A 27502-nucleotide genomic window follows, 5' to 3' on the forward strand; every position below is an offset into this window, starting at 1 on the left:
TTCCCTGCTCTCTCCCTCTCTCCTCCCTCCCAGCCCCTCCAGGTCACTTCAGGAACGCACTGGGTGTGCCCCAAGTAGACAATGGACAGGAAGCCCAGGCTCCCTCCCGAGCTGGCGGCCAGGCCAGGACCTTGGGCTCCGAGGCTGGGCAGACGGGGCTGGGCAGACGGAGTGGCTGCAGCTCTGGCACCACAGGGGCCTGAGAGGTGCCAGCCTCCTCGGTCTGAGCCTCCGAGTCCCCAGTGCAGACCCTGCCACACTGGCAGTGGCACTGGGGAGCTGTCCACTCGTCCCGGGGTCCCCGTGTAGCCCCATGGGGCTCACCAGGCTACTAAGGGCTTCCGATGAAGCCCCTGCTGTGCCTTCGGAGCCCAACTACCCATGCATGCCGCAAAACGCATAGGAGATACGAGACACAACGTACAAATCGAAACTATCTCAGTAGCCAGCAGCAGGGGCTCTGGAGCTACACTGGATGGTGGCTGTGCGACTTGGAGTTGAGAACCCAATGTGTATGTGCTTCTGCTCCCACTTCTGTAAAAGGGACAGAACAGCAGCCTCCATCAGGCCCCACGGAGTAACACACACTTAAGGAACAAAGAATGCCTGGTATCCAGTAAGCCTCACAAACATCTCCAGTGTCAGCGTCAGTGTCATCTCACCTTTCCCATGATGGTGACACTGTGCACAGGCCCAAGGGCCTGGTGAGGGCCCAGGCTGGGGTGCTGGGTGGATGAACTTCCACCTGGTGTGTTCTTGGGCCTGAGGCTGGCAGAAGCCTGAGGGAGGCCAGAAATCAGCTGAAGCTAGGGACAAAGGGGACAGAACAAAGCCTTGTGCCCTCGAAGGGCTTTCTTCCCTGGGAACAAGAAGGCCAGGGCTATGGAGGACAGCAGCACTGCCAAGGCCTCCTGGGACAGACTCCAGCCTCAATTTGGCGTCTTGGGGAACAAATGCATGAATGGTGCTTGCTCCCTTTCCTGGGACACTTTCCACAGAATTTGCTGGCACCAGGGACTTCCTCCTGTGTGCATGGCATTGACACAAGCTTCACCAAGGGACCCTCTGCAACCAGCCACCCTGCTCCTCAAACTCAAGCCAGAGACTGACACCAAGAGACACGCACAACTTGTGCTGCCCACACTTCCTACAAAACGAGGGCCTCTGGGGGTCTGCAGTGGACAAAGACAAAGCCAGGAGAAGGAAGAAGGAGAGGATCTGTGCTGACCCACACCCCTGCTGCCAGACAGGCAGCTGTGCCAGCCAGCACACTCTTCAAAGGCTACACAGGAACACTCATAGCAGCTCTACTCCTAAGAGCCCCAAGGTACAAACAACAGTGTCCATCCGCTGACGATCGGATAAATTGTGGGGTAGCCACACAATGTCAGAAAAAGGAAGTAAATTTCAGGCTGGCGTTGTGGTGCGGTGACTTAAGCTGCCACCAGTGACACTAGCATCCCATAATAGAGAGCCAGTTTGACTCCCAGCTGCTTTGCTGCTGATCCAGCTCCCTGTTAATGCATCTGGAAGACCTGGATGGAGTACCAGGCTCCTGGCTTCAGCCTGGCCAGGTCCCGGACGTTCTGGACATTTGGGGAGTAAATCACCAGATGGAAGATCTCTGTCTCTGTCTCAGGTCACTCTGTCTTTCAAATAAATAACCACAAATCTTTCTTTGTATCTTTTAAAGGGAGTAAGTTCTGATGCACACTGTAACACAGCTGAAACCAGCAAGCTCAGGGAAGAGGCTGCTCATTAGAGACCAAACGTTGCAGCACTGTGTTCTCACAACCGGGTTGGAATAGGTGGGTCTGCAGCCCTGGAAAGCAGATCAGTGGCTGGGGAGGCGCTGATAGGATTGATGGCTAACAGAGACGGGGTGTCTTCTTGGGGTGATAAAACAGTCTGGAGCTAGACAGCAGTGATGGCAACAAAACTGGTGAATCTCCTAGAAACCACGGCATGTGACGTTAGGGGAATTATATTTCAATAACACAGGTAACACTATCTGGGGGTTATATATGACAGGGGAGGGATTAGCGTGCGCTAAGAAGAAGAAGATGGGGGAGGAGATAATAATAAAGCCACAGTGACTAGTGCCCCCCATCATCACTCACTCAGTCTGCCTTAGGACATGACCCGGAAGACGGGGCTGCAGAGGGAGGCCTGTGCCGCACGATGGGAATGACTAGCAGAGAATCTGGGAGGGAGCATGAATCCGTGCTCCTGGTGGCCTGACCCGGGGCCCGGCATTCGGGCTTTGCACCCGAGAGACTTCCTTGCTTCTCAGGTGGGCTCTATCCCCCAGAGCTGAGAGTAGGGCAGTTACAGGGGCTTGTTGGAATTGTCCTTTAAGGGTATCTGGTGGCCTCTGTTTCTATTGCCTTGTGCTTTGAAAGAGCCTCATGTGGATGTCCGCCCAGGTATGACTCCCCCGGCCCCATTGCCCCACGCAAGAGAGAAGCGGTGCCCGTAGTCAGTCTGCGCCTGGCCCTGTGTAGCACCCAGGGACTGCCGCGAGGCCCTGGTGCTCTTCCTCAGCTTCTCTAACGTGAGAGCCATGCTCCCTCTGGCCCTGAGACCCGGCTGCAGTCCCCCCTCCACCTAACCTCTGACCATATTCAGTAACTCAGTGGGCCTGGGAGACAGGCAGATTACATAAACCAAGCCCCTCCAGGGAGGGAGGAAGATAACACACCTTCCACATGCAGCCCTGGAAGAGCACATGTGCAGTGTGTGTGCACACGCACGCACACACACACACACACACACACTCCCACCCTGGAGGTCAGTGCTGGCGTAAGACACAGTACCGAGGCATAGTACATTACTGCTCTGGTTGCAAAAACACGTTATGTAAAATCGGCCCATTCCGGGTAGGCTGGGGCTGAGTCTCAGCCTGGTGCAGTGGGTATTTCCGAGGGATTAAGGGCAGGCCCAGGGGAGCTCGGGCCCCAGAACATTAGCCCCAGACAGTCAATAATCCCAGGCTGGGAGTACAAGAGCCTTGGCCTGAGATGACAGCTATAAAAAAATAAATCTCAGGCCTAGGGGAGAGAGGGTGGGGAGGAAGGGCAAAGCAAACACGGGAGAGAGAGCAGGTGTGTGGCGGCCCTGGGAGCAGCTGCCCTGAGGTGGGGGCACTGAGCCTCCGCCATACCACACACCCTACCCGCCACCCACAGGAGTGGAAAAATAGGCAAAAATGCTCTGGTACAGCAAGCGTCGCAGTGAAGGAGAGCGATAACAAGTGAGTATATAAAACAATAAACAACGGCTTGCTGTGCAGAAAACAAGGCAAGACAAGGCTGAGACAAGCAGGGGTGGGGAGGGGGATGGGCAGAAAAGACCTGTTAGGGTAAGAGTTGACCCCATCCACCACCATCCATCATCCATCCATCCGTTCGTTGTCCATCTGTCAATCCACCATCATCCATCCATCATCCACCTGTCTGTCCATCCATCCATGCACGCATCCTTCCATCCATCCATCTCTCTGTCCATCCGTCCATCCATCCATCCTTGGTTCTCTCTCACTCAACAAGCACTGAAGGCCCACTAAGTGCCAGTGTATCAGATGGAGAACAAGAGGATGAGTACAATCCAGTCCCAGTCCTAGAAGAGGTTAAGGGGACACAAACAAGAAAGTCAGTCTATGTGCCACGTGCCACTGTAGAAGTTGAACAAGTGTCTCTGGCAGCATAGAGGACTTCTAACTTGAAAGAAGGATCAACAAGGGGGTGACGCCTGAGCCTTGAAGCATCTGGCAGGGCCATTAAAGAGGACTTGACGTGTTACAAGCCTCACCCGCTGGCCAATGATGCAGGTGGCACAGCCAAGTCTGTGGGGGTGCACCTGGCACCCTGGGAGATGGAGGCACTGGGCACTCCGACGACCAGCACCAGGGCTCCTGACCACAGAGCCTAAGCCTGGGACCATCTGCATAGTCCCCTTCACCCCTGCAGTGGGCTGAATTGTATCCCCTCAAGAGATCTGTTGGGGTCCTAACCCCGGGTAGGGGTTGTCAACGTGACCTCTTTTGGAATTAGGCTCTTTGCAGATGGAATCAATCCAAATATAAATCCAATGACAGGGTCCTTAGAAGAAGAAGGATGCCGGGACTTGGAGAAAGAGAGGAAGCCCCGAGGGCCAGAGAGCATGTGAAGATGGAGGCAGTGTTTGGAGTGCCACAACACAAGCCAAGGAATGCCAAGGAATTGTGCAGCCACAAAAGCTGGAAGAGGAGAAGAAAGGAGCACTCCCTGGAGCATTGGCTGGAGCCTGGCCCTACTGACCCATTGGCTGCTCTGGCCTTTGGGACTGTGGGACAGTACCCTCCTGTGGTTTTAAGCCACCAGGGTGTGGTAGCTTGTTCTGGCAGCCCTAGGAAATGAATGCAGGTCCTGAAGGCCCATCATCCCCCTTTAGTGCCACCCTCAGCCACATGCCCATGGCCCTGGGCCTGCCTGGTGGCTTCCCCATCCAGGCTTCAACATCACTAGCTGGCTCCTGTTTGGCATGGGGCAGCCTGGAGTCTATCTGATACTCCGCGCTGAACAAGTGCTGCTGGCCCCAAGTGTGTACCAGGACAGGACCCCCAGGCCGTATCCTATAGGGGTTGCTCCAACAGTGGATGCCAAGATCGGGCCAGGGACTTGGAGCCAAGGGGCAGGCCCTGCATCGATCAATGGCCTACGATTCCGTGCACCCCGACGGGGACTCAAATCTCTAGAAACAGCAGGGTCTGAGAGCCGGCCGGCAGCAGGAGGTGGATGTGTCAACTGTCTCGTAGACCACGCTCTGCCCAGCACCAGAACGGCACTCAGCGCAGAGGAGATAGTACCCCAAGATTTGCTGGAAAAGGAAGAAAAGAAAACAGAGGCCTCATTTTGGCTAACGCTGCTCCACTGAGCACGGCCCCTGCTCAAATATCAAGGCACTGGCTGTGGTGGGCGCAGAAGGGGCTCTTGGTCTCAGCTGGGGCCACTCACGCACACTCAGCCCAAGGCAGGGTCTGCAGACCACCTTACGCTGTGGGGCTGAGTGCAGCCGGTGAACCAGCGTGCGGGGCAGTGCCTGTGTGCACCCAGGTTGCCCCACCCTCCCTGTGGGGTGCTTCCTTGGAGACCCAGCAGAGCTACCAGCCGTCCAGCACAGCCAGGTCCTTCCAGGGGCTGAGGATATTGGTCTCCTCTGCTGCCTGCTGGCTGGAGTTGCCAGTGTGCCCTCAGGAGCCGTCTGGTGCACAAGTGGTTTGTCACCAGCAATGCAGTGCCTGTGGGTCTGAGCTCCCCTCCCAGCCGAGGGTCCGCGGGTGGTATTGACGGGTGCAACTGTGTCCCCCTCCTAGTCCTTGTGATGCCATCGTAGCCCCCAGGACCTCTGAGTGGGCTGGTTTGGGAAGCGGGAGGCTGCAGATGCGATTAGGATGAGGTCACGCTGGGGCGGGGTGGCCACGTGATCAAGGTGCCAGGCACTCTCAGGCAGAAAACACCGTGGGGAGATGGCGGTGACGCCACCACAGCCAGGCACTACCAGAATCTTCCTGCACCTCCAGGGAGGGCGTGGCCCTGCTGAGGCTTCAGCTTGGCCCCTCAGTCCCCAGCACTGGGAGGCGAGCAGTTTCTGTCACACTCAGCCACTCAGATTGGTGACCCTTTGTCCTGGCAGCCCCAAGACGCTGACACGGGCAGCCCGGTGGCAGTCACCTGGGCTGTCCGAAGTGTTACTCTTCTGATTGTGGTTTTGATTTTCCAAAACAGAGCACTGTCTTTGTGTAGGTCACGGGCTGCCCACTTATTCCCAACCCTTTTTTTACAGATGAGGAAGAAGAGGCTTAGTAGGGATAGGGGAGTGTCCACGGCTGCCCCATCAGTCGCACTGGCCAGTGTCTACTGTCTCAAGACTCAGGTTCTCAACTGTGATGTCACAAGGCCGGCGGTATCAGACAGAGAGATGTGGAGGCTGCACCCCTGGGGGCATCAGAGACTCTCCTGCCCAACCCCTGGCCCTGTGTGCCTGGCCATGTACCCTGAGCTCCAGGAAACGAGCGGGAGTGGCTGAGAGCAAGTCTCCCCCCGTCCTGGAGGGGCAGCCCATTTCTGCAGCCAGGGACAGGCAGTTCCTCCCTGTGACCACATGATGAGCTGCTGTCAGCTGGGCCCTGGCTCAGAAGCCCTCCCCATGTCTGCCTGGTGTCCGAGCTGTCACCCCAGGGTAGCCCTGGCCATGGCCCAGTGGGCAGGCGTCCCTGCTCATCTCTTCTCTTGCTAGAGGGTAGTGCTCAAGGCTGCCTAGTCTACCCTGCCCATCACGCCACAGGTTGGTGGCTAGGGGGAGGGGAGGGCTGTGCCTGACCCCCTATCTGTCTGCCCTTAGGGAGGTTCAGAAATGCCCCACAGAGCTCCAGTCCATGTCCTGCAACTTCATGCAACCCCATGTCCACTCACCTTCCCACGTCCTCCTAAAATTCCCACCATCTGTGGCCTCTGCCCATGACTGTGGACCAGAGTCAAAGAAGTCATCCCAGCCTAACTCGCTCCTTTTCATTTCCTTTCTTCCACACAGCAGCTCTTTGAAAAGGAAGAAAGCATAGTGCGTGCACGCACACACACACACATACACACACAGACACACACACGAAGGTCTTCCCCTTGTGCGTTAGGGGCCCTCTCAGGCTGCGGAGACCTGGACAGACAATACTCATGCCAGCCTTTATCCAGGGCAGAGCAACATGAAATGTGGGGCTTGGACAAGCAGGCTAAGGATCCTGGTCCAGGCCCAGGGAGCGACAGGAGGTCCCCAGCAGGGGGCCTGTGCCCCAGCCCTGCACTGTCCCTGCTGACACACCTTAGTACCTCGCAGGTGACTGGAGAGCCGCTCTCCACCCTGGCCTCTTAGAAACTTCGGCCCCCTCCTCCTCTGCACAGCCTTGCTTACTGACCACACCTGGCACTTGTCACTCCCAGGAAAGCCTACCAGGTGCATGCAAAGCTGGGGCAGGCATTGGAGTGCCCGGGTTCAATTCCTGGCTCTGGCTCTGGCTCCTGCCTCCAGATTCCTGCTAATGCACACCTGGGAGACCTGGATGGAGTTACTGGCCCAGGACTGTGTGGGGAGTGAACACGCAGATGTCAGCGTGTGTGTGCACACACACACACAACATTCACATTCTTTCTATCTGCCTGCTTATCACATAAATAAAATAAATTTTAAAAAATACATAGAAACTCGTGGTTTCCTTCTCTCCAGAACATTCCAGATGACTCAGAGCAGAGGAAAGCATGAACAGTCTGGTACAGAAAAACCAAGCAGACGTTGGTTGGGGAGGGGGGGGTCCTGGGAGCACGAGCCCCAGGGCCAAGTTCAGAGCCTGCTAGCCCAGGCCTCCAGAGACTCCCCCTCCAACTCCAGGCCTGCCCTGGGGAGGCATCATGAGGGGTGAGGGGCGAACACCACAAAACAGCCTAGCAGTCAGCAACTTAAAAGGCCATAGAAGTCCAAGGCCAGCTCCTCTGACAATAAGGTCATCTCAGCGGCAGAGGCTTCCTCCTGCTGGGGGTCATGTTTGTTCACAGCTTCTAAGAAGTTACCCTACCAAGGTCTCCCGCCACGTGGGCAGGATGTGCGGGTCACGTCCAAGCAGAAACAAACAGGTAATGTTTCCAAAGTTCCTGGAACCTCTAGGCTGCCCGGCTCTTCAGAGGAGCTGACCTGTTTCGGAAAGAAAGGGGAGGGGCAGGCGGCTCCCCCGCGTTCAAATTCACAGTTTTACTGCATTTATTTTTTTTAATTAGTGAACCTCTTTAGAAAACAATACCTTAGCTGGAGACCCGATGCAAAAACATAGATAAAAGTAGACAGGGAAGAAAGCCAGAGGCCACACCCTGTCCCCGCCCACCCGACATGTGCGCCCTAGAGCACGACCTGAGCGCCACCCACTCTGACAAGCTCTGCCCCACACACCCTACTGGGTGCCAGTCCACACTTTTCTACGCAAGGCGCCTGACCCAGGAACTCGGGGTGGCTTTAGCAAGTCCATGACGCCCTGAGCTTGCGAGTGAACACTTTGCCCGTGGCGGTCTCCTGGGTGACAGCCCCTGGCACCCCGGGATGTCCAGGCGGTCTGTGCCTGCACAGGACTGCACTGCTGAGCTGGGGCACAGGCAGACTCCCTTGCATGTTCTCAGGCAATCACCTCCCTCTACTTTTTCCTGGTTGAGCTACTTGCTAGCCCAGACAGCAGAGTGCTCGTGAACCACACATCCCCTTTAGGGCACCTGGGTCCCCACTGTCCCCAAGCCTGGACAACGCTGGCCAGTTATCTCATGCAACTTTCACACAGGTTATCTCTTGTGTAAAAGCAGAAATGTTACCCTTCCTACCTCCTTCACCACGATTCTTAGGCCTTCCCTGAATTTCATGAGCCAGTAATGTCCCTTTTTATCTTTAAACTACGTTGAACTGGGTTTCTGTCACTTGCAACCATCAAAGTCCTACATATTTTAACACGCTACAAGCATCAGCGAGGCTGACTGTGGTGCGCACATCGTGGTGCCCCGTGTGAATGACGGGTTTGCCTCTCTCCTGTCAAGGAAAGCAGGCAGGGCTTCCTGTGGGTGGGCAATGTCAGATACTAACGACATTCACTATTTCCTCAATGAATGTGGTGACCAGGTGAGGAAGTAGTGCAGAGGACAGGGACTGACAGCTGATAAAGAATGTTGGAAAATCGCGTCTAGGGGCCGGTGCTGTGGCACGGGGGGTTAAGCCTCTGCCTGCGGCACTTGCATCCCACGTGGGCGCCAGCTTGTGTCCCTGCTACTGCTCTTCTGATCCAGCTCTCTGCTGTGGCCTGGGAAAGCAGCAGAAGATGGCCCAAGTGCTTGGGCCCCTGCACCCGTGTGGGAGACCCAGAAGAGGCTCCTGGCTCCTGGCTTTGGATCGGCCCAGCTCCAGCCATTGCAGCTATTTGGGGAGTGAATTAGCAAATGGAAGACCTCTCTCTCTGTCTCTCCCTCTCTCTGTCTGTAACTTTATCTCTCAAATAAATAAATAGAATCTTTAAAGAAAAAAAAGAAGAAGAAGAAAATCACTTCTCTATTTTATAGTGAAAAATGTAAAGGTGACAATTGTAAAGTGCTGCCTTTTCCACTCCCATTTAAAATTTTTTTACTTATTTTCATTTTACTTGAAAAGGAGAGAGAGGGAGTGAGAGAGAGAGAGGGAGAGGGAGAGAGAGAGAGATCTTCTCTCTGCTGGTTCACTCCCTAGATGCTTGTAACAGCCAGGACCAGGCCAGGCTAAAGCCTGGGCCTGCCTAAACTCAATCCAGGTCTCCCACATGGGTGGCGTGGACCCAACTACTTGAGCCATCACCTGCTGCCTCCCAGGGTGTGCCTTAGCAGAAGAAAACTGGATCCAAAGTAGAGGAGCCAGGACTTGAACCCTGGCACTCTGATACGGGATGTGGGTGTTCCAAGCAGCATCTTAACCACTGTGCCAAACGCAATCTCTCAGTCTTTGATTTTGCAGCCAGGAACTACGGGAAAGGGCATGTCTGTGTATATTCTGTGTGCGCATGTATGCATGAGAATATGCACAAGCGTATGTTTGTGCACATACATGTATGAGTATATGCACACGTGCATGGGGGGGTTTGGAGGGATGACCATGACTTTCTGTGTCACCAACCAAATGAAACCAAGAGCCTAAGGGCCTTGCTCACGTGGACTCACACGGTATCCTGCTGTCCTTGACAGGAAACAGTCACGAGAAAATGGACTGGGGCAGACAGCTGCTGCTTGGATGAGGAACATTTGCTGAGGGTCCCAGAAGCACTTCTGCCCTGAGAAAGGCAACTCCTCCAGGCTGCCGCAGGAAGAGGCAGGAAGTGGCCCGAGAATCGCAATCAGTCCAAGCGGCCACGGGCAATGCCAGCTTCTGCTCTGTAGCCCTCACGAAATTGCCCGGGCGAGATGAGACGCGGCTCCTGATTCTGGTCCCCAGCTGAGTCGGGCGTCTGTGACCGAGAGAAGATCCAAGCCCCGGAGACCTTCACCGGGCCAGCTCAAGGGGAGACGGTTCCTGTGCTCTGGCCTCGGGCAGGAAAATCAGTGAATGGTGTTACATACGCGGGGCTGCTGGAAGACCCGGGAAAGGAAGTGACAGGCAGCACCACGAGAGGGGAGATGATTCCACGAGGGCGCCCACCATGTCCTGCAAGCTCACTGCCTGCCCCAGGCACAGCAAAGGGAGACCCTGCCTCTGCCTCAGAGATGCCCACAGACCCCTGGGAGGACAAACCCACAAATGGCTTGACCACCACTAACTGCAGGACATCACAACAGAGGGACGTCCGCAGTGCAAGGAACCACGCAGGCGGGGATGCTTTGCAGCGACCCCTCCAAGTGAGCACACGTTTCTAAAGGAAGAGAGAAGAGGAGGAGGCACAGGGCTCGTGGCTATGACCCAGGGTGGCTTCAATGGCTTTGTCCTGGCCTCTTCTGAGCAGCACCCTGGTGTGGCTCAGTTTACAAAGCAGCATTGCTCAGGCTTCCTCAAGTGTGAGGGCTTCTGGGGTCCAGACCACCCCCACCAGCCAGGCTAAGGGTCCAAGGTGCGTGCACCGAGACAGGGGCTTGGGACGCTGCTAACACCTTGCATGAATGATGGGTTCATCACTCTCCTGTCGCCTGCCCAGTGTGCTGGAGCCATGGGGGCAGGTAAGGAGGTCATGCTTAAGCAGCATCAAGGGCAGCAGGGCCCCATCCCTGCACCTGCCAGGCCGGCCTCAGGCTCCTGTGCAGCTGCAAGCCGGGGTCTGGAGCACTGCAGACCCAGGGCTGCCCAGGCAGGGCTAGGGAGCGAAGTGGCTTAGCTGAGGCCATCACAGCCTCTCGCTGCCTCTGTTTTCCTCACCTGGAAAATGGCAATAGTAGAGAAACACCTGTACAGCAGAGGGCTGCTATCAGGAGGGGTAAGGGAGAAGCCCGGGCGGACAAGGCACCTGGATCTCCCTCTCAGTGACAGAAAGTTGCAGACTTGCATTAGTAGCTTTCAGCACTCCAAATGTCACAACCAGGGAAATTTTAAAACGAGGAGCCATTGCTTTTATTTGGGCTAAGGATATCCCATGCACCAGCCCCGTCGGGTCATGAAGGAGAGTACTGGAAGATCAAAGATGGTTCATAGTGTGGAGTAGCTTCCGTTTATGCAGGGCTCCATAGGATGCCCTTGGTGACAGTGTCAGCCAAGTGTGGCCCAACATCCTCAGGTTCACCTGCATGGACTCAGGATGGAACTGCCACGTGGGGCTTCGGCTCACTTTACAACAGAGTGTATGTCACCCACGTCCGTGAACCCAGCACACTCCAGAGGGTGCTCTGGACATCAGGGCCGCCTATGGGGTTTTCAAGAGTGATTTTTGACTCTACGTGGTCATTTTCACTTGAACCTGATCTCCAAGCAAAAGGTAAATTCACCATTGTTTTCATTTTCTTGCAAACTAGTGGAAGCTCTTTACCTGTGTGGGCCTAAGTCGCCGATCTCAGCAGCTACCATTACCCCCTCGGCAGAAATGCCAAATATACAGGGACCAGCATTGTGGCACATTGGGTCAAGCCGTGACCTGCAACACCAGTACCCCACACTGGAGTGGCTCAAGTCCTGGCTAATCCGCTTCTGGTTCAGCTCCTGCTAAGGAGCTAGGGAAAGAGCAGAAGATGGCCCAAGAGCTTGGGCCCCTGCCACCCACATGGGAGACCTGGATGGAGTTCCAGGCTTCCGTCTTCGGCCTGGTCCAACCCTGCCCATTGCAGCCACTTGGGGACCAAATCAGAGGATGGAAGTGTTCTCTCTCTTTATCTCTCCTACTCTGTCACTCTGCCTTTCAAATAAATAAAATCTCTTTAAAAAAAAGTCAAGTATACATGTATGATGCGGTCTTTAAAAAGTGCATGAAAACTTGTGTATTATGAAAAATGGAATTATTTTTGCATCAAAAATAAACATCTCTTAATTGCACATCCCTGACATTCTTGAGGTGTCACAATCTGGGTAAATGCCTTTCCTTCTTGTTGGAGCACGACCAAGTCTCCCCGAGTGTGAGTTGGGTCTTGCCTCTGAAGCATGTGCAGGGCCTCTGGCACCGTCAGCAACCGGAGTCTCCTCTCCCTGCCACCTCCCTGCCTTTCCCAGGCCGCTGACCCAGATGCAGGGCCATTAGTCTGGGGACCCAGAGTGGCCACTCGGCGACTGACAGCCACACAGCCCTTACAGCTCCTTGCACCGAAGAGGCCTCCCCAGAGCAGGTGAAAATGAGCCCTGTGCCAGGGCGAGGCCTTCCCAGTTCAGCCATGATGGACCTCAGGGGGCAGCCACTGCAGCCAGCTCCCCCAGCAGCCTGTGTTTTATCATTTTTGCACGCTAAAGTCCTCACCATCCACTAAGTCTCCAAGGGTGACTTAGCTCCTTTTGTTTTTTAAGATGGTTAAGCTGCCCATAGGGTTGACCTCCAGGAGTAGAGAGCTGCCCCACAAGGATGCCCAAGTACACACTGCACTTGACCGCGAAGATAAGGGTGTCTACTCGGGGCCTGCGGGGCCAGATCCTGGGCTGCAGGGTTGGGGGACCCACTCCAGAGCCAGGATTTAAGGGCATGATGGGTATTCCTGGTTGTATCCATTTTTGGCTTATCTGGGGGAGGTGATTCTTTCGGTCTTCACTGCCCCTCTCACGTGCCTTGGCACGGCCCACCTAGAGGGAATGCTTCCCAGCACCTCCAGTCTGAGAACCACCTTGAACTTCTGTCTAAGGAAACGCAGCAGGAGGAGTGCAGGCTGGGGCCAGGAGACCTGGGTGCCGCAGCCAGGGGCTTGGAGTTAGCCCAGAGGACGGTGAGTCGCTGGTGCCTGAGCACCTGCCTCCTTGCCGCCTGCGCCACCCCCTCCCCCATTCCTTGCCCCAGGCTTTTCCCTTGGTCTGGAACATTTTCCCACCTCATTTACCCAGAAATCCTGTCTACCTTTGCCATTAGCACAAAGGCCTCAGGACCGCAGGCCTGACCCCACCCCCCGGGAGGGGGCAGGGGAGGAACCCAGTTGGCCTCACAGCACCTGAGACACTTCTTAGCCACTCTACCCTGCGGGCCAACAGCCAGGCGGCTGCTCAAGGGCTTGCTCCCCTGGCCAAGCTACAAGCCTTCCAGGGCTCAGGGCCACGCTTCCTGCACATCTGTGGGTCCCCGGCGTGGAGCATGGTGCCTCAGACACCACGGCCCCCACAGCGGCTTGTTGGAGGACAAGCTCTGAGGACTGACCACCCCGGAGGGGCCATCTCCATTCTGCTCCCCACGCACCAAGGGGATCCACAGGTGACCCAGGAGTCCATGGCCCACAGTCTGTGGCCTTCAGCCTGGCAGTAGCTCTTGCCTTGCAGGAAGCCGGGTCCTCAGGCTTAGCAATCGCTGGCTCTCCTTCAGTTAACCTGGGGTCCCTAGTCCTCGGTTACACTGTAAGCTCTCCGAGCACCAGTGTGACTGTTTGGTGCCCATCACTCCACAGGTCCGCTAGTTTGTAATAAGCATCTCGCTCTGCTCAGCCAGTCCAAGGTGCAAGGCAGCAGGCAGGCCTGGCCAGGGCCTTGCACTCGCCACATCCCTGTTCACACGGACGCTATCGGTGCGCTCACTGCCGACAGAGGTGTGCTCACGTACACAGCTCGTCATCTGCTCACTCATTTTCCCATTCTCAACCAGGGTGTGCAGGACCTGCCACGTGACCTTGCTCTACAAAGTCATTATGCTGGAACCTAGCGTCTGTGGCCAGAGAAATGGGACTTCTCCCTTGACTTCTGCACAGGGATCTGTGGCAAGAAGAAGAAGAAGGCAACGGCAGGACGAGGCAGATGTCAAGATGAGCAGAGTCACACGCGGAGCGGCTGGTCCAACAGAGCGGGGAAGCCTGCAAACGTCCCTTCCCCTCCAGGCCCGTCCTGAGCGAGCAATTACATTTTCCTGGAAAGAGTTCAGAAAACCTCTTTACCCCAGAAGGAGCTGAATGATGTCTGGGTGGATTACAAGCTCTCATAAGGACAATGTCAGAGTCTATCATTTATTGAGGCAGGCACTGACTTAAGAGTTGTGCACGTATTAACTAATTTAAACCTCACGACAGCCCTGAGAGGTTAGAGCTATTATCATCCATCTTCTACAGCGGGAGGAAAGGGAGCAGCACAGAGATGAACCAGCAGGTCCGCAGAAGCGTAACAATAAATGATGGAACTGGGGTGCCAGCCCCGAGAGCTCTAACATCAAAGCCCACAGCCAGGAGGCTCAGGATCAAACTGGAATGCACTGCTCCTAGGAGCAACAATTAGAGACCTATAAAGCACCCATGGAGAAGTCAGGAGAGAGGTCCCACTTCTCCAGCAACAGACCCCGGGGTTCCATCAAAACGACTTTGTATGGCAAGGTCACACGATAGGTCTTCAACACACACTGGCTGAGCATGAGAAAGTAAATGATGAATGGTTTTAAAAGAGCTATGGGAAGGGTTAGCCGCCCCGTAGCGTGCACCCCTCTGCAGACAATCACAGCGCCGAAGCATCGATTCACAGGGTTGCTCTACCTGGGCTATGCTGGGGCCCTTGGCTTCTCCCTTCTCTCTACTTCCAGAGTGAGACACAGAGCCGTGCTGCCACGCTTGGCGCTACCACGGTCAGCACCCTGGAAAGTGATGGCCCTCCCTGGCAAGTGTGTCACCAAAAAAATGAAAAGCATTAGGTCTTCATGGAAAAGACAAGGTGTAAGGTCTTACGGAAGATTCCTATTAGGAGGAGAGAGAGATGAGAGATCAGTGGAGACGAGTTCCTACAAAGCTGCTTGCACGCAGAGAACTTCTGCACGGAACAAGTCCTGTTCCAAATAAATATCTTTGGTAAATTAAATAATAGCCTCCAACTCATTAATTGTTTTCCCAGTGACTCCAGACACTTTAAGGACACTGGTTGTGCCTTTCTCTCTGACCACAGCAAAATCTACCACTTCAGAAATTCAATTACTTGTTCCATTCCAGAAAGCGAGGCTGCCCTTTGGTTGAATGGCTGTGGCCATTAAGGATTCTCTGCCACATAAAAGGGTCTTTATGGGCTGAAGAGAACTGAAAGGCACTGGTTCTGGCCTGCAGGCTCGCGAGGCTACAGTGGCTCCGATGACCTACTTGGTATCTATTTCCCTGCATGTCTCGGCAGCAGACGGTGATCTGACCTACTTTCAAGGGCGCAGTGGTGGCTCGAGAAGGAGTGGAGGAGAAGCTGAGAGTCGGCACTCAGGATATTGAAGCGCGGCCTCCAGGCGCGTCCTGGCCATCCTCCCCGCTCCCCCTGCCTTCCTTGGCGCTGGCCAAGTACAGCTCTCAGCCCCTCCCTGCTCTCTCCATTTTCAGCCTCTGCCTACTTGAATCCATCAGCCTCAGGCAGGGATGGAGTCCGTTCCTAGCTCAGTCTACCCAGCCTCTTAAGTCTATCACTCTAGGATGAGAGGCCTCCCAGCTCTCCCCTACTCCCAGCCCACAGAGAAGACAGTGGCATACACAGCACACTGCAGTTACCCAAAGAGACTGCTTGGGGACACAGGGCAGCAGCCTGTAGCACCTGCCACCCCAAGGGCTGCGTGCGGGGAGCCATTTCTTGGACCAACCAGGACTTGTTCTCAGCATGTCCATCAGGATGCTCTGGGCTGCTTTAAGAGCAGTTAAATTTGCTGCAGAATAGATGTTACACGAAATAAGCCAAGCACAGAAAGACAAATACCACATGTTTTCACTCTTACGTGGAAGCAAACAAGGTTGACTTCATAGAAGAAAGGAGAATAGTGGGCCGGCACTGCGGCTCACTAGGCTAATCCTCCGCCTAGCGGCGCCGGCACACCGGGTTCTAGTCCCGGTCGGGGCGCCGGATTCTGTCCCGGTTGCCCCTCTTCCAGGCCAGCTCTCTGCTGTGGCCTGGGAGTGCAGTGGAGGATGGCCCAGGTGCTTGGGCCCTGCACCCCATGGAGACCAGGAAAAGCACCTGGCTCCTGGCTCCTGCCATCGGATCAGCGCGGTGCGCCGGCCGCAGTGCGCCGGCCGCGGCGGCCATTGGAGGGTGAACCAACGGCAAAGGAAGACCTTTCTCTCTGTCTCTCTCTCTCACTGTCCACTCTGCTTGTCAAAAAAATAAAAATAAAAAAAATTAAAAAAAAAAAAAGGAGAATAGTGATTCCTGGAGGCTAGGAAGGCTAGTCAGGTAGAGGGAGATTGGGTAAGGGGTACCAAATACAGTTAGGAGGAATCAGCTCTAGCGTTCTATAGCACAGTTAGGGTAGCTATGGCCTATTAAATAAAGAACTAGAAGAAAGGAGTGCATAGGCTCCAAACACAAAGAGAGGAGAAATGTTTAAGGAGATGTAAAGGCTAATTGCCCTGATCACTGAACATTGTATACATGTTTTACATTATCTACTGTACCCCACATTCATACAATTACTGTGCACCATTCAAAAAAATTAAATTGCCTTGAGTAGTTTTTAAAACTTCCAGCATATTTGTCTTCAGTTAAACTGCATTAAGGGAGGTTAGGCATGGTCTGCCCTCCGGAGCAGGGGTCAGCAAACTTCTGCAGCGAGCCAAGCTGTAAACCTTTCAGGCTTTGCAGGGCATCTGGTCTCTGCTACAGCTACGCAACTCTGCCTTGTATAGCAAAAACACTCATGGATGTGTGGCTGTGCCACAATAAAACTTTATTTATAAAACAGACAAAGGGCCATGGCATGTGGATTCTTGCTCTGAAGACGGAGGCCAAGTGTGCTTTGCTGCAAGGAGGCTTTGCACACGGTGGTCAGGGATGCGCTGGGCGCTCAGCATCCCCACACTCCCTCCTCTCCTGCTTTCAGGAAGGACCGGGCAACCTCAGTCCTCCTGCAACGCACACAGACGCGCTGTGTTTACATCGAAATCTATAAAAAGCCAAGGTCACTGGATCTGGGCCCTGGCTGCTCATGGGCCCCTGGGGGCCCCTTTAAGACCTCCTGGTGCCTGGGTCCCACTTGGAGGCTCTGCTCCACTGGACGGGGGTCCAGCCTGGGCACCGGGGCTTTCAACATCTGCCCAGGTGAGTTTCAAGGTGGCCAAGTTGAGAACCACCATCTCAAGTCAAAAGGATTAAAAATGGGCAGCCATGTGTTTAGAATAAGCAACCCAGGAAGGCAGAGTGTTTTACCACTGGGGTTGGGAGGAAAGGTGTCCAGAGCTCTTGAAACCATGCCACACAGGCCCTCCCTCAGCCAAGGCTCCAGCTAAATCCAAGAGCTTCTGGCTCCCTCAGTTCCCTGCTGGCAAAACCTGGTCCATGAACCTTGGCTAATCATCCAGAAAGCACCTAAGGGGAGAATATTCACTCAGTCCCTTAACCTACCCTCAGACAGGTGCCCAGGCATGCCTCAAAGGGATTGATGGTCGCCCAGCAAGGGAGCCCAGGGAGTGTCCATGAAAGCAGCGATGGGCTTAGCGTTGTTCTCAACACACAGCAAGACGCTGGCCCCACATCTGACCGTGAGCATCAGCACCATGGAGACGTGACTCAAAACTTCCAGAACCAGGGGTGCCTGGTTCCTACTTTAGGCGGTAAAATCAGAAAGTCTTGGTGGTGACAGGCATATGACACCGGTCTCTTTTGGACACCCCCAGATGATAGCAATACACAGCAACATTTGGGAGCCCCTGGCATGGGGCCCTGCTCCTGAAGGGGGTGGGGGAGGTCTGTGGAGCAGCCGCAGCAGCAGCATCCAGGAGATGTGGGCCTGGGGACGCAGGCCTCGCCCTGCTGTGTCAGTGTGGTCACCAGATCTGTGTGCTCTCTGCAGGCACACTGAAGCTGGAGAAGTGAGGAGGCGGGGCACCATGCTGGGAGAAAAGCGAGATTCCAGAACTTTCCAGCAGAGGTGTCAAGGAACCCTTGTTAGAGAAAAGGGAGAAACAGGAGGGATTCTGAAGGAAGGGGATATGAGGCACAGGGAAGTGGTGGGGAGGCTCCAGAGGCAAGAAGAAAACTGGCCTCCACGCACGGGGAGCTGGAACTAAGAACAAAAGTGAAATATTCAGTCCCACCTTGACTTCTCCCCACCAACATGTGGAGGTTTCTGAGAAGGATCAAGTGATGGGGCAAGGGCCAGGGGGTGCCGGAGTGGGAGTGAAGAAGAAAGATTCCAGGGCCTCAACCTTTGTCTCGTGGGTGGGGGAGAGCCTGGGGTTGTCTCCAGGCGGGGAGGGGGAGAGCCAGGTACTGGTGCCGAGAAGTTTCCGAGGAGGGTGGACAAGTAGGAGATACAGCAGGGAGGCTGCACACCAGGCCTGGGGAAGGCGGAGGCACGAGCACCCAGAGAGACCTTTGGGGTCGGTGGCAAAGCATCACTGGGCACTCCGAGGCTTCTCCACTCAGAGGTCCTGGGCTATGTAACGGACGAGAGAGAAATCTGGAATCTCAAGTGTCCTCATAATCAACTCTCTGGTTTCAGGAGCTGCAGAAGCCATCTATGGGAAAACGTGAGGGCACAGCAGAAAGTTTGCAGAAAAAGTGCAATGAAAAGATGCGCACGCCTAGCTTCAAAACCCACCCGAAAGGTATGCATGGGCGGAGTCGTGACAAAGTTCACGGGAAATGCATAGTATGAGAAAACCACGCTCAGCTTTCAGCCATGTTTTACACCCAAGAAAACGTAACTTTTAATTCCGCTGTCCGTAAACTTTTTGAAGTGCGTTTGTTCAAAGGCCTCCCGCAAAGGGGAAGGAGAGGAGGAAGAGCCAGCTGCATTCAAACTCTGGGATTGTCCCCGGGCGCCAACGGCCATGAACACCCAGGGCAGCCCTGGAGCACAGGCTCTTTGTCTCCAGGCCTCTGGAAGTCAAGTTGATTCCCAGTTGAGCTGGAAATGCCGGGAGATTTTCCCATATTGCAGTAGACTGAAACAATAACAGCAGAATGGACGTTACCACAATTGTTTCCACCGAGGTTATTTTGGGGGCGTTTAGGAAGATTGTCTATTCCCAGACATTTCCTTCACTCGATTCCCTTTATAAAAATACCCAGGGAAGAAGCCAGTGTCGCCACCGACGGGCCTGGCCTGCTTGCAAGCACGTGCGCAACGCGGCCAGTGGTTCACAGGGGGCTGCGGGGGCGCCAGTGTGGCTCACGCCCGCGTGGAAGCCCTTAGGCTGCACTAGCGCCTTACAGCTTTCAAAGCCCCTCTCAGTCATCATCTTGCTTCTCCCGCCAACTCTGAGATGCTGGCTTTGGGTGGCAGATTTTATTATCCCCATCCTGGAAGTGAGGACACGGAGAGTGAAAACACAGAGCCCAGGTCACCCAGAGGAAGGGGCCGAGCTGGGCTGGATCCTACGTCCTGAAGCCTCGAGATGGCCCTTTTGGTCTCGTGTGTGTTGCGGGGAGGGCAGGGCTGTTGTGAGCACGCTAACTATGCCTCCTCTACACACCGCAGCCAGTCCCAGAGTGAAGACGGGGTGGGGTGGGGGAGCCTGACCCATCCCCGCAGGAGGCCAGTGTGATTGTTACAGAGGGTGCAAGATGGGGAGACGCGGGCTCCCAGGCAGGCAAGGGCAGTCTAGAGCAAGCTCGGCAAATGGCTGAGATCTGCACACTTTGTCGACTCTGCAGAGGTGGTGTTGGGGGATCGGCTTAGGGGACACTAAGCAAACACCGGGCAGACTAGTTAGACTGGTTAGGAGGTGACCACAGGAGTCCCAAGACAAGGAGGGCTGGCGCAGGATCAGGAGGGCAGCAGGGGGTGGAAGGAGGAGAGTCTGTGAACAGTAGGGGCTGGAGGGTTTTGGTGCAGTACAGCGGGGGTGGGGGTGGGGGGGGGTCACCATGCAAAGACCCAGGCCTGCTCTGAAGGAAGCCAGTGTTCCAACAGTGGGGAAACAGGACGAATGAGCATCACTCAAGGCCAGGTGCCAGTAATTTCAAGACAAAAGTTATATAAGTTTGGAGCATGTCCTGGCCAAGCGCTCAGAAGTCCCTTACCAAGTGGGGGATGGACGCATCCTTAACTCCTCAGGGCAGAGGGTCTCGACACCTCAGATCTGCTCAGGGGGCATTAAACATGCCCTGTGCCTGGCCCCCACTGGGCAGGGCTTTCTGGTGTAACTGTGTGTGGCGCGACACAGGCACTGCGTAGGGAACGCGGGAGCCGATCCCAAGGACAGCAAGGGTGGGGCGGGGAGCAGCCGCCAATCGTCAGCTTCGCGGAGGGGCTGTGGTTTCCCACGGTGCTGATGGAAGGACCGACACTAACTGTGGACGCCTCGCATTAATCCCTGGGGTCCCCGCACTATCTGTCTAAGCCGCCCCAGCTCCGTGGGCTCTGCTTGCCTGCTGCTGTGGCTTCAGCCCATGAGGTCTGCCTCTCCAGGGGCTGCGAAATATCTGCCCTCCGGGTGTCCTCAGAGGCCCTCGGGAAGGGGGGGGCGGGGCGTGCGTTTCCTTGACCACACCACGCGCCAGCCTGCTGGAACAGTGTCTCTCTCGGTGCCGCCAGGAAGGGCCGCCGAAAGGAACATCTTCTCTTTGCTTGCCAAGCGAATGTTTGTGCTTTGACCTGAGGGTACACTTTGAAGCACAATAAGGATCCAGAGGGCACGGAGCAGCCAGCAGCCCCGGAGCCAAAGGAACCAGAGTGAGCCGTTCCCAGCATTCTCAGCACGCACGGAAAACACTTGGCTTTCTCGGGGGATACTGTGCGTGAGCATGCATGTGTGGGCAGTGAGGGGGAGGGACCACTGGCCCTCACTTGGGCAGCCCCTGACCATGGCTGGGAAGGTCCTCAGGGTCAACTCTGCTGCAGGTCTTTGTAATGAATGCCTTAAGGTGCGTGGCAGACAACTGCCCGCATGTCAAGTCTGAGTTCTGTTTCCATAAAAAGGATCCACCTGCTGGGCGGATGACGTGGGCGGGAGCAGGTGGATGAGGTGCGCTGAAGAACCTGCAGGATCTGTCAGCGGCTCTTCTTCCCTGCAGAACCGCGCTCGTGCTCAGCCTCTGCTGGATGGCCGCCGTCTCCTCCTGTGCCCAGCGAGCTCTGACTCACGACAGCCTCAGGAAATCAGCTCCTCTCCTTGGGCCTGGTGAGAGCAGAAGCCCCGCGCTCAGAGATTTCTGCCGACTGTAAAATGAGGGGAGCTGCACGCGCTCTCTCGGGAGTGTCATTCTGTGACCTCGTGACCCCTTCCTCCTGCAGATCCGGAGCAGGGCTCCTCGTCTTCTTGGCTCACAGATGCTTTCTCCAAGGCAGGGCTCTCTTTAGCTAGAAATGTTGTAAGCTCCAAGTCTGGCCTTTGGGGCTGGCACTGTAGCACAGCAAGTTAAACTGCCACTTGGGACGCTGGCATCCCACATCAGAGCGCTTGTTTGAGTCTCTGCTGCTGATCCAGCTCTCGGCTCAAGGTTCTCTGTGCCTGGGAAAGCAGCAGAAGACGCCCAAGTACGTGGGTCCCTGTCACTCATGTGGGAGACCTGCATGGAGGTTCTGTCTCCTGGCTTCGGCCTGGCTCAGCCTCAGCCGTTGCAGCCATCTGGGGAGTGAACCAGTGAATGGAAGCTCACACTCTCTCTCTCTCTCTCTCTCTCTCTCTCTCTCTCTGTCTCTCCTTCTCTATCACTCTGCTTTCCAAATAAATAAATCAATATTTGTTTTTTCAAAAAGTCTGGCCTTCTAGAAGACGAGTTAGGAATGCAGGTATTTGAAACAAGGCTCCCCCTGGCTTTGCACCCCCTCTGTCTTTGGGTAGGTGGGAGCTGTTTCTGTGATGGTTCAGGCTGAGCTGCTAAGGACATCAGGCCAGTGGCACCTCCTCCTAATTGCACAAAGTCACCAAGTCGGCGACTGGCAGGGCTGGGCCAGCTACCACACACTTTCCTAGACGCCTAAATTAGGGGCTAAGCAAGAATCACCAGGCCCCTCAGACAGCAAAGCACGCAGAAGAGAGACCAAGGGTCAGATAAGGCCCAGCTGGCCGAGAGCAGTGCCCAGGTGCCACCGCAGGAACCCCCTCCCGCTCCGTGGTGCTCCGAAGCCCCCCGTGCTGACCGCGTCTATGTGGCCTCCCCCGTCCGGGGCTCTGGACATGGCAGGGCTGAGCGGCAGGCCCTGGGAGCCCCTGGCTGGGTATCAGGGCTGCTGTCAGCAGCTCCTGTGGCCTTGCAGCTCTGGCCCCGAGGAGGGTGGGGTGCACCGAGCCGGAGGGGCAGCTCTGTCATTTCCTTTCCTTCTCTCTTTTCTCTCATTTCCTTTCCACAGAGCATTTTACGTGCTGACACTTCAGCAATGAAGCCTTTTCAGAGACACCTCCTGGATGCGAATCCCTGGGCCATTCTACAATGAATTATTAACCAGCTGTCCTGTGGCCCATCGCTGGGGTTTGTGGGGAAGGAAAACTGCAGGATACGGGGAATAGCAGCAACCTGGGGGCCCTGGGTCCTGCATCTGTAGCTGACTTAGAGGTGTGGCCCTGCGCGCGGCAGTTCCCCATCGGGGCCTCTGTTTTCTTGCTGCACACGACAGGTCTGTGGCAGTTTAGACCATCAGGGCTGGTCTTCAAGAAGCCATACCTCCCTGCTCCACCCCCAGTGCTGCCTGCTCCTCGCCCTGGGTGCGAAGTAGCCAAATTCCCAGGGGCCTCCGGGGGTGGCCTAGGAGCCCATTCCCGGCATCTCCCTTCCTCCAGCTCCACCCCAGCACCCCCAGTGTGACCCGATACATCGGGGCCTAAGGTAACCCACCACATGCCAACAGGACACAGCCTTGCCGGTGCCCAGCGGGAAACAGCACTTGTGGGTAATGAGGGCGTGCCTGCAGTCCTTGCCCTTCGGGGCTGTGCCTTCTGGAGACAAGGGGCAGGTGACAGAGCCACACGCAGACCGGCTGTCTGTCAGCCACCGTTAGCTCTCAGGCTGCCACCCTCTTATCTCAAGGGCAGAGCGGACACTGGGAAATCGGCCCTGTCTGCCCTGGAGGGTGCACTTGCTTATTTAAACCCTTCCAGAAATGAGCGGGAGGAGGAAGGCTACCAGGAGTCGCACACAGATGGGACTCGGGACCTGCAGAAAGTGTTGATGACTACTGAAGTGTGAGTTGGCAGAAGGCAGGGACAGTTTGTATTTCAGATGAGGCGGTCGTGGTGGTGGGGGGGGTCCCGTTCCTCAGTGAGGCCAAAGGGGATAAGCTCAGGTGGCCAGAGAGAGGCCCAGCAGGCTTTTGGGGGCAGGTTTTAGGGGCTGCCATGCCCCCCATGCACACAGTTGGCCTCCACGGTCACTCGGCCCATTGGTGACTACCCTAAGGTTCTGCAACTTTCTGGACTCCAACCATGCAGCTGCCATGCCAACATGAGCCCTGCTCCCCAGACCCTGGAGGCTTGCTGAGGAAGGGTCTTCCCCAGGGGAAGGGTCAAGGTCAAGGCCAGGAGTGGCGTGGCTGGAACCGTAAGCGGTGAGGACAATACAGCCTTGTCCATGCGTCGCACAGCACTCTGCCCTGGCGGCTCTCACGTGTGCTCTGAAATGTCTGAGTCCAAGCAGAGACTTTCCAGTGGGCCGGGGGTCCTCGCATGACTCAGCCTGCCCTTGACCTGGCTGGTACAGCTGGGGTGGGTACGTGTGCACTTGCTTTTCATGCCCCAGAGTAGACAGCGCTCAGAGAATAACGGAGACATCTCAGAAATACACAGACGCCAGTTTGAAGGGGCTCCCATGGGTGAAATCCGGGACAATTTGAGCACCAGAATAAAGGAAATCAGTAGTGAATTAGAACTCTTAAATAAAGATCTGTGAGCCAAAATAAGCAACAGATAAAAGGCACACAGATCCACAGTGTGAAGGGAGAGGTCTTCCCTACAGGGCAGCAGCTTGAGAAAGCCAGGGATGCCTCAGCAAGTGCCCTTGGGGAATGGGAACACGTGCAGTGAAGGTGTTCCCGGAAACTGCGTATGTACAGGGTCTCACATCTCTCCTTGTAAGATACTGTTAGTTATAACGAGAAGAAACAGTAACTCCATAGTGGGGAGGATGCTGCTGCCTTAACCGGATGGTCAACTTATTTCACCAAGGTAGCGTGGCTCCCGACACATGTACTGAGCACGCAGCACTGCCTCTGTGGTACTGCTTCCAAACACACCTAAATGTGGTCATGAGATGCATTGGATAAATCCAGGTTGGGGGTTGGCATTGGATATAGAGGCCAAAATGCTACCTGGGTTGCCTGCATTCCAAATGGAAGTGCCAGGGTGCCAGTCCTGGCTCTGCTTCCTACTGATGCTCACCCAGGGAGGCATCAGGTGAGGGCACAGGTGCTGGGGTCCCCGCCACCCATGGGGAGCTCCGAATTGAGCCTGGTCCAACCCTGGATGTTGTGGGGCATTTAAGGGGTGAACCTTTGGGTAGGAGATCTGTCTGTCTGTTGGTCTCTGTCTCTGCATTTCAGAGAAATTTAGTTAATCATTGTAAAAACCCAAATCGATGGATGAACATTCTACGAAATAATTGGCTCTTTCTTTTTAAAACGCCAAGGTCAGCAAAGACGAAGGAGAGACGTGACAACCAGAAGCAAAGTGAGATCTTGTAGTAGGTTCCAAACCTGAAAAAACACCAGCTTTTCCTTTAGCTGCCACAGACATTAGTGGGACAGCTGGAAAAAGGTAAGTGAGGTTTCCAGATTTTGTAATAGCACTCTATCGATGTGAATTAAGAGAATAACCCTGTGCTTTTAGGAAAACGCACTGACGTGGCATCATGTCTGCAGCTCACTCCTCCAGCCATTGAGAAAATACTCAGAAAATGTCAGAGAACACGAAAGCAGTGTACAGAAAGGGTGACACAGAATCAGACGAGGGGCATGCAAGAGTTCTATGTGTCATTTTTTCAAAAGAAAGGATTCAGGAACAAAGCAACAGAGCCAGAATTTATCTGAAATTTGATATAAAGTCACATGACATGTAACGACCTTTCTGTCTACTGCAGGGCGTGCCAGGGCAGTGGCTGTCCCACGGAGCTTAGGTGTGGGGTAGGCTCCACCACCCAGGCTGGCATACGTGCACTCTGATGTCGCACGCTGAAAATGCCCAATGATGCCTGTGTTTCTCGGTCACGTCCCCGTTGTTAAGCAACGCAGGAGAGCAAATACAGACTGGACAGAGGGCGACAGGGAGCAAAGTTCTCACCCACTACCGCGAGGAAGCAGGCACCATTTGAAAAAGCGGTGCGAGAACGTAACTGGATATCGGGAATCTTAGAAGGTGGACATCTGTGTTAGAGACATGAACATCGGCTGGGGCCGGTGCTGTGGTGCAGCAGGTTAATGCCCTAGCCTGAAGCACTGGCATCCCATATGGGAGCCGGTTCGAGTCCTGGCTGCTCCTCTTCCGATCCAGCTCTCTACTATGGTCTGGGAAAGCAGTAGAAGATGGCCCAAGTCCTTGGGCCCCTGCGCCTGTGTGAGAGACCCGGAAGAAGCTCCTGGCTTTGGATCAGCGCAGCTCCGGCCGTTGCAGTCAATTGGGGAGTGAACCAGCAGATGGAAGACCTCTCTCTCTCTGACTTTCCTCTCTCTGTGTAACTCTGACTTTCAATTAAATAAATAAATCTTTAAAAAAAAGAAACGTGGATGTTGGGAATCTTACAGGGTAGACATCTGTGTTAGAAACGCGGTGGTCCACAGCGGCCACCCAGCAGAGCTCTGGAGAGCTGGACCAGGAGTCCTGAGAGCTGGCACCTGCATGGTGCTGCTCTCGTCCCAGCAGCAGGTGAGGCCACCTCTGACCTTGCCCTAGACCCCAGCCACGCTGGTGGACCTCTGGGAGGCAGAGTCATACTCTCTCCAGGAAACCAGCAGCCAAGAGCTACGTCATGCTGACGCCAGGAACCAAACCATCACCAGCAGCACCTCCTCGAGGCTTAGGACCCGTGCGAGAGTGAGCTGGGCCTTTGTCCTTTAGCACAGACCGCAGGAAACAGCTGCCCTGCCCTCAAGCCCCTGCTCTGACAGGGACTGTGCCAGGCCCCAGCGGGCAAGGCCAGAGCTGCTTTCCGGGCACGACCATGAAATTTCGCATTTTCATCGTGTCTGCCTCAGCCTGCAACTGAACTGCTGTTATTATTTACGGTCTGCCGCGTACCAGCTTGTGATCACCCCCCCTGTGGACAGGAGGCTGCATCTGTGGTCTGCGGTTTTATTCCCAGGTCAGCTTCCGCCCGCCAGCCAGCCTGCTTCAGGGTCACTGCCTGGCGCAGACAGAGGCTCGGAGCTCAGGGACAAACTCCCTTGATCGACACCCGGAGGGCAGGTCCCCAGTGGTCGCGCCAGGGCTTACTCCATCTAAAAAGCCACCTCCACCACTCGGTGGCTTTGACCGCCTGGAAACCGAGGGCTTCGCGAGCTACCTAGGAATGGCATGAAGGTACCCTAACCTGCAAGAGCCCAGCCAGGGCATGGCCAGTGGTGACCTGGGGGACTGCAGGTCCTGAGTCACTCCACCCTTTGCAAATCTATGTCCCGGATGTCAAATAAGGCAGGATGCTTCATCCTTCCCTTGAGCAAAGCAAGACAACCAACAATCTCAGCAGGAGGCGCGAGGCGACAGGGTGAGGGGATGGCAGCAGCTCACTGAGATGTGGCAGGCAGTCCAGTGACGAGGAGGCCCCCTTAGAATGCAGACACTCACTGGGCACCTGCTCCTTAGGACTTAGGCAGGAGGGCCCCCTACATGTGCATTCCTAGCAGGTTCCCAGGTGACACTGGAGCTGCTGTTCTAGGGGCCTCACGCTGCAGGCCTATTGTCAGAGCTTCGGGGATCAAGCAGGCAGCTCTTCGGCTCCAGGACCTGGTGTGTGTGCTGTGGAGGGGCAGCCGTGCCTTGGGTAAGCGGTGAGGGCTGCAGGCCCCAGGTGGATGGACGTGGGGGAAGTGTGACGTCAGGAAAGGCTCTGACGTCCCAGGGAACGTGACCTTCAAGCAGTGCCCCTGACGGACGGGGTGCAGGAGCAGGCGCGTGGTACAGTGACCAAGCTGCTGCTTGGGGCCCCCACCTCCCATATCGGAGAGCCCGGCTCTAGTCCCGGTAGAGTCTGGTCTGCTTCCGATCCGGCTTCCTAGTCTAACCCTGGGAGGTAGCAGATGATGGCTCAGGATTGTGGGTCCCTATCACCGACGTGGGAGACCCTGATGGGAGTTCTATGCTCCTGGCTTCGGCCTGGCCCAGCCTGAGCTGTTGTGGGTATTTGGGGAGTGAATCCATGGATGGAAGATCTCTTTCTGCCTTTCAAATAAAATCAAAATAAATGAAACAGTTTCTTTTTTTAAAGAACAGGTAGGTATTTGGTGGTCAGGCAGGAAAAGTGGGAAAGGCATTTGAGGTGGGGGAGCAGTGCCGTGGGATCAAGAGCTTTGCTAATGACC

General features: G+C 55.4%; 1 protein-coding gene and 1 long non-coding RNA gene across 13 annotated transcripts in view; one reads left to right on the forward strand and one right to left on the reverse strand.

Moving 5' to 3' along the window:
* The window catches only part of CTIF (cap binding complex dependent translation initiation factor), a 301086-nt gene that overhangs the window by 134847 nt on the left and 138737 nt on the right, over window positions 1-27502 (reverse strand). The window lies entirely within an intron of this gene.
* On the forward strand, window positions 20248-25706 carry LOC138844024 (uncharacterized). 4 transcript variants are annotated; one of them, XR_011379336.1, is made up of 4 exons: window positions 20248-20792; window positions 21073-22554; window positions 24619-24746; window positions 25479-25706. It is a non-coding gene; the product is annotated as an uncharacterized lncRNA (long non-coding RNA). The 4 variants fall into 4 exon arrangements; XR_011379335.1 differs by having other exon boundaries at window positions 24619-25706; XR_011379334.1 differs by having other exon boundaries at window positions 21073-25706.

The sequence above is a fragment of the Oryctolagus cuniculus genome, chromosome 10, assembly GCF_964237555.1.
Source record: "Oryctolagus cuniculus chromosome 10, mOryCun1.1, whole genome shotgun sequence".
NCBI lineage: Eukaryota > Metazoa > Chordata > Mammalia > Lagomorpha > Leporidae > Oryctolagus > Oryctolagus cuniculus.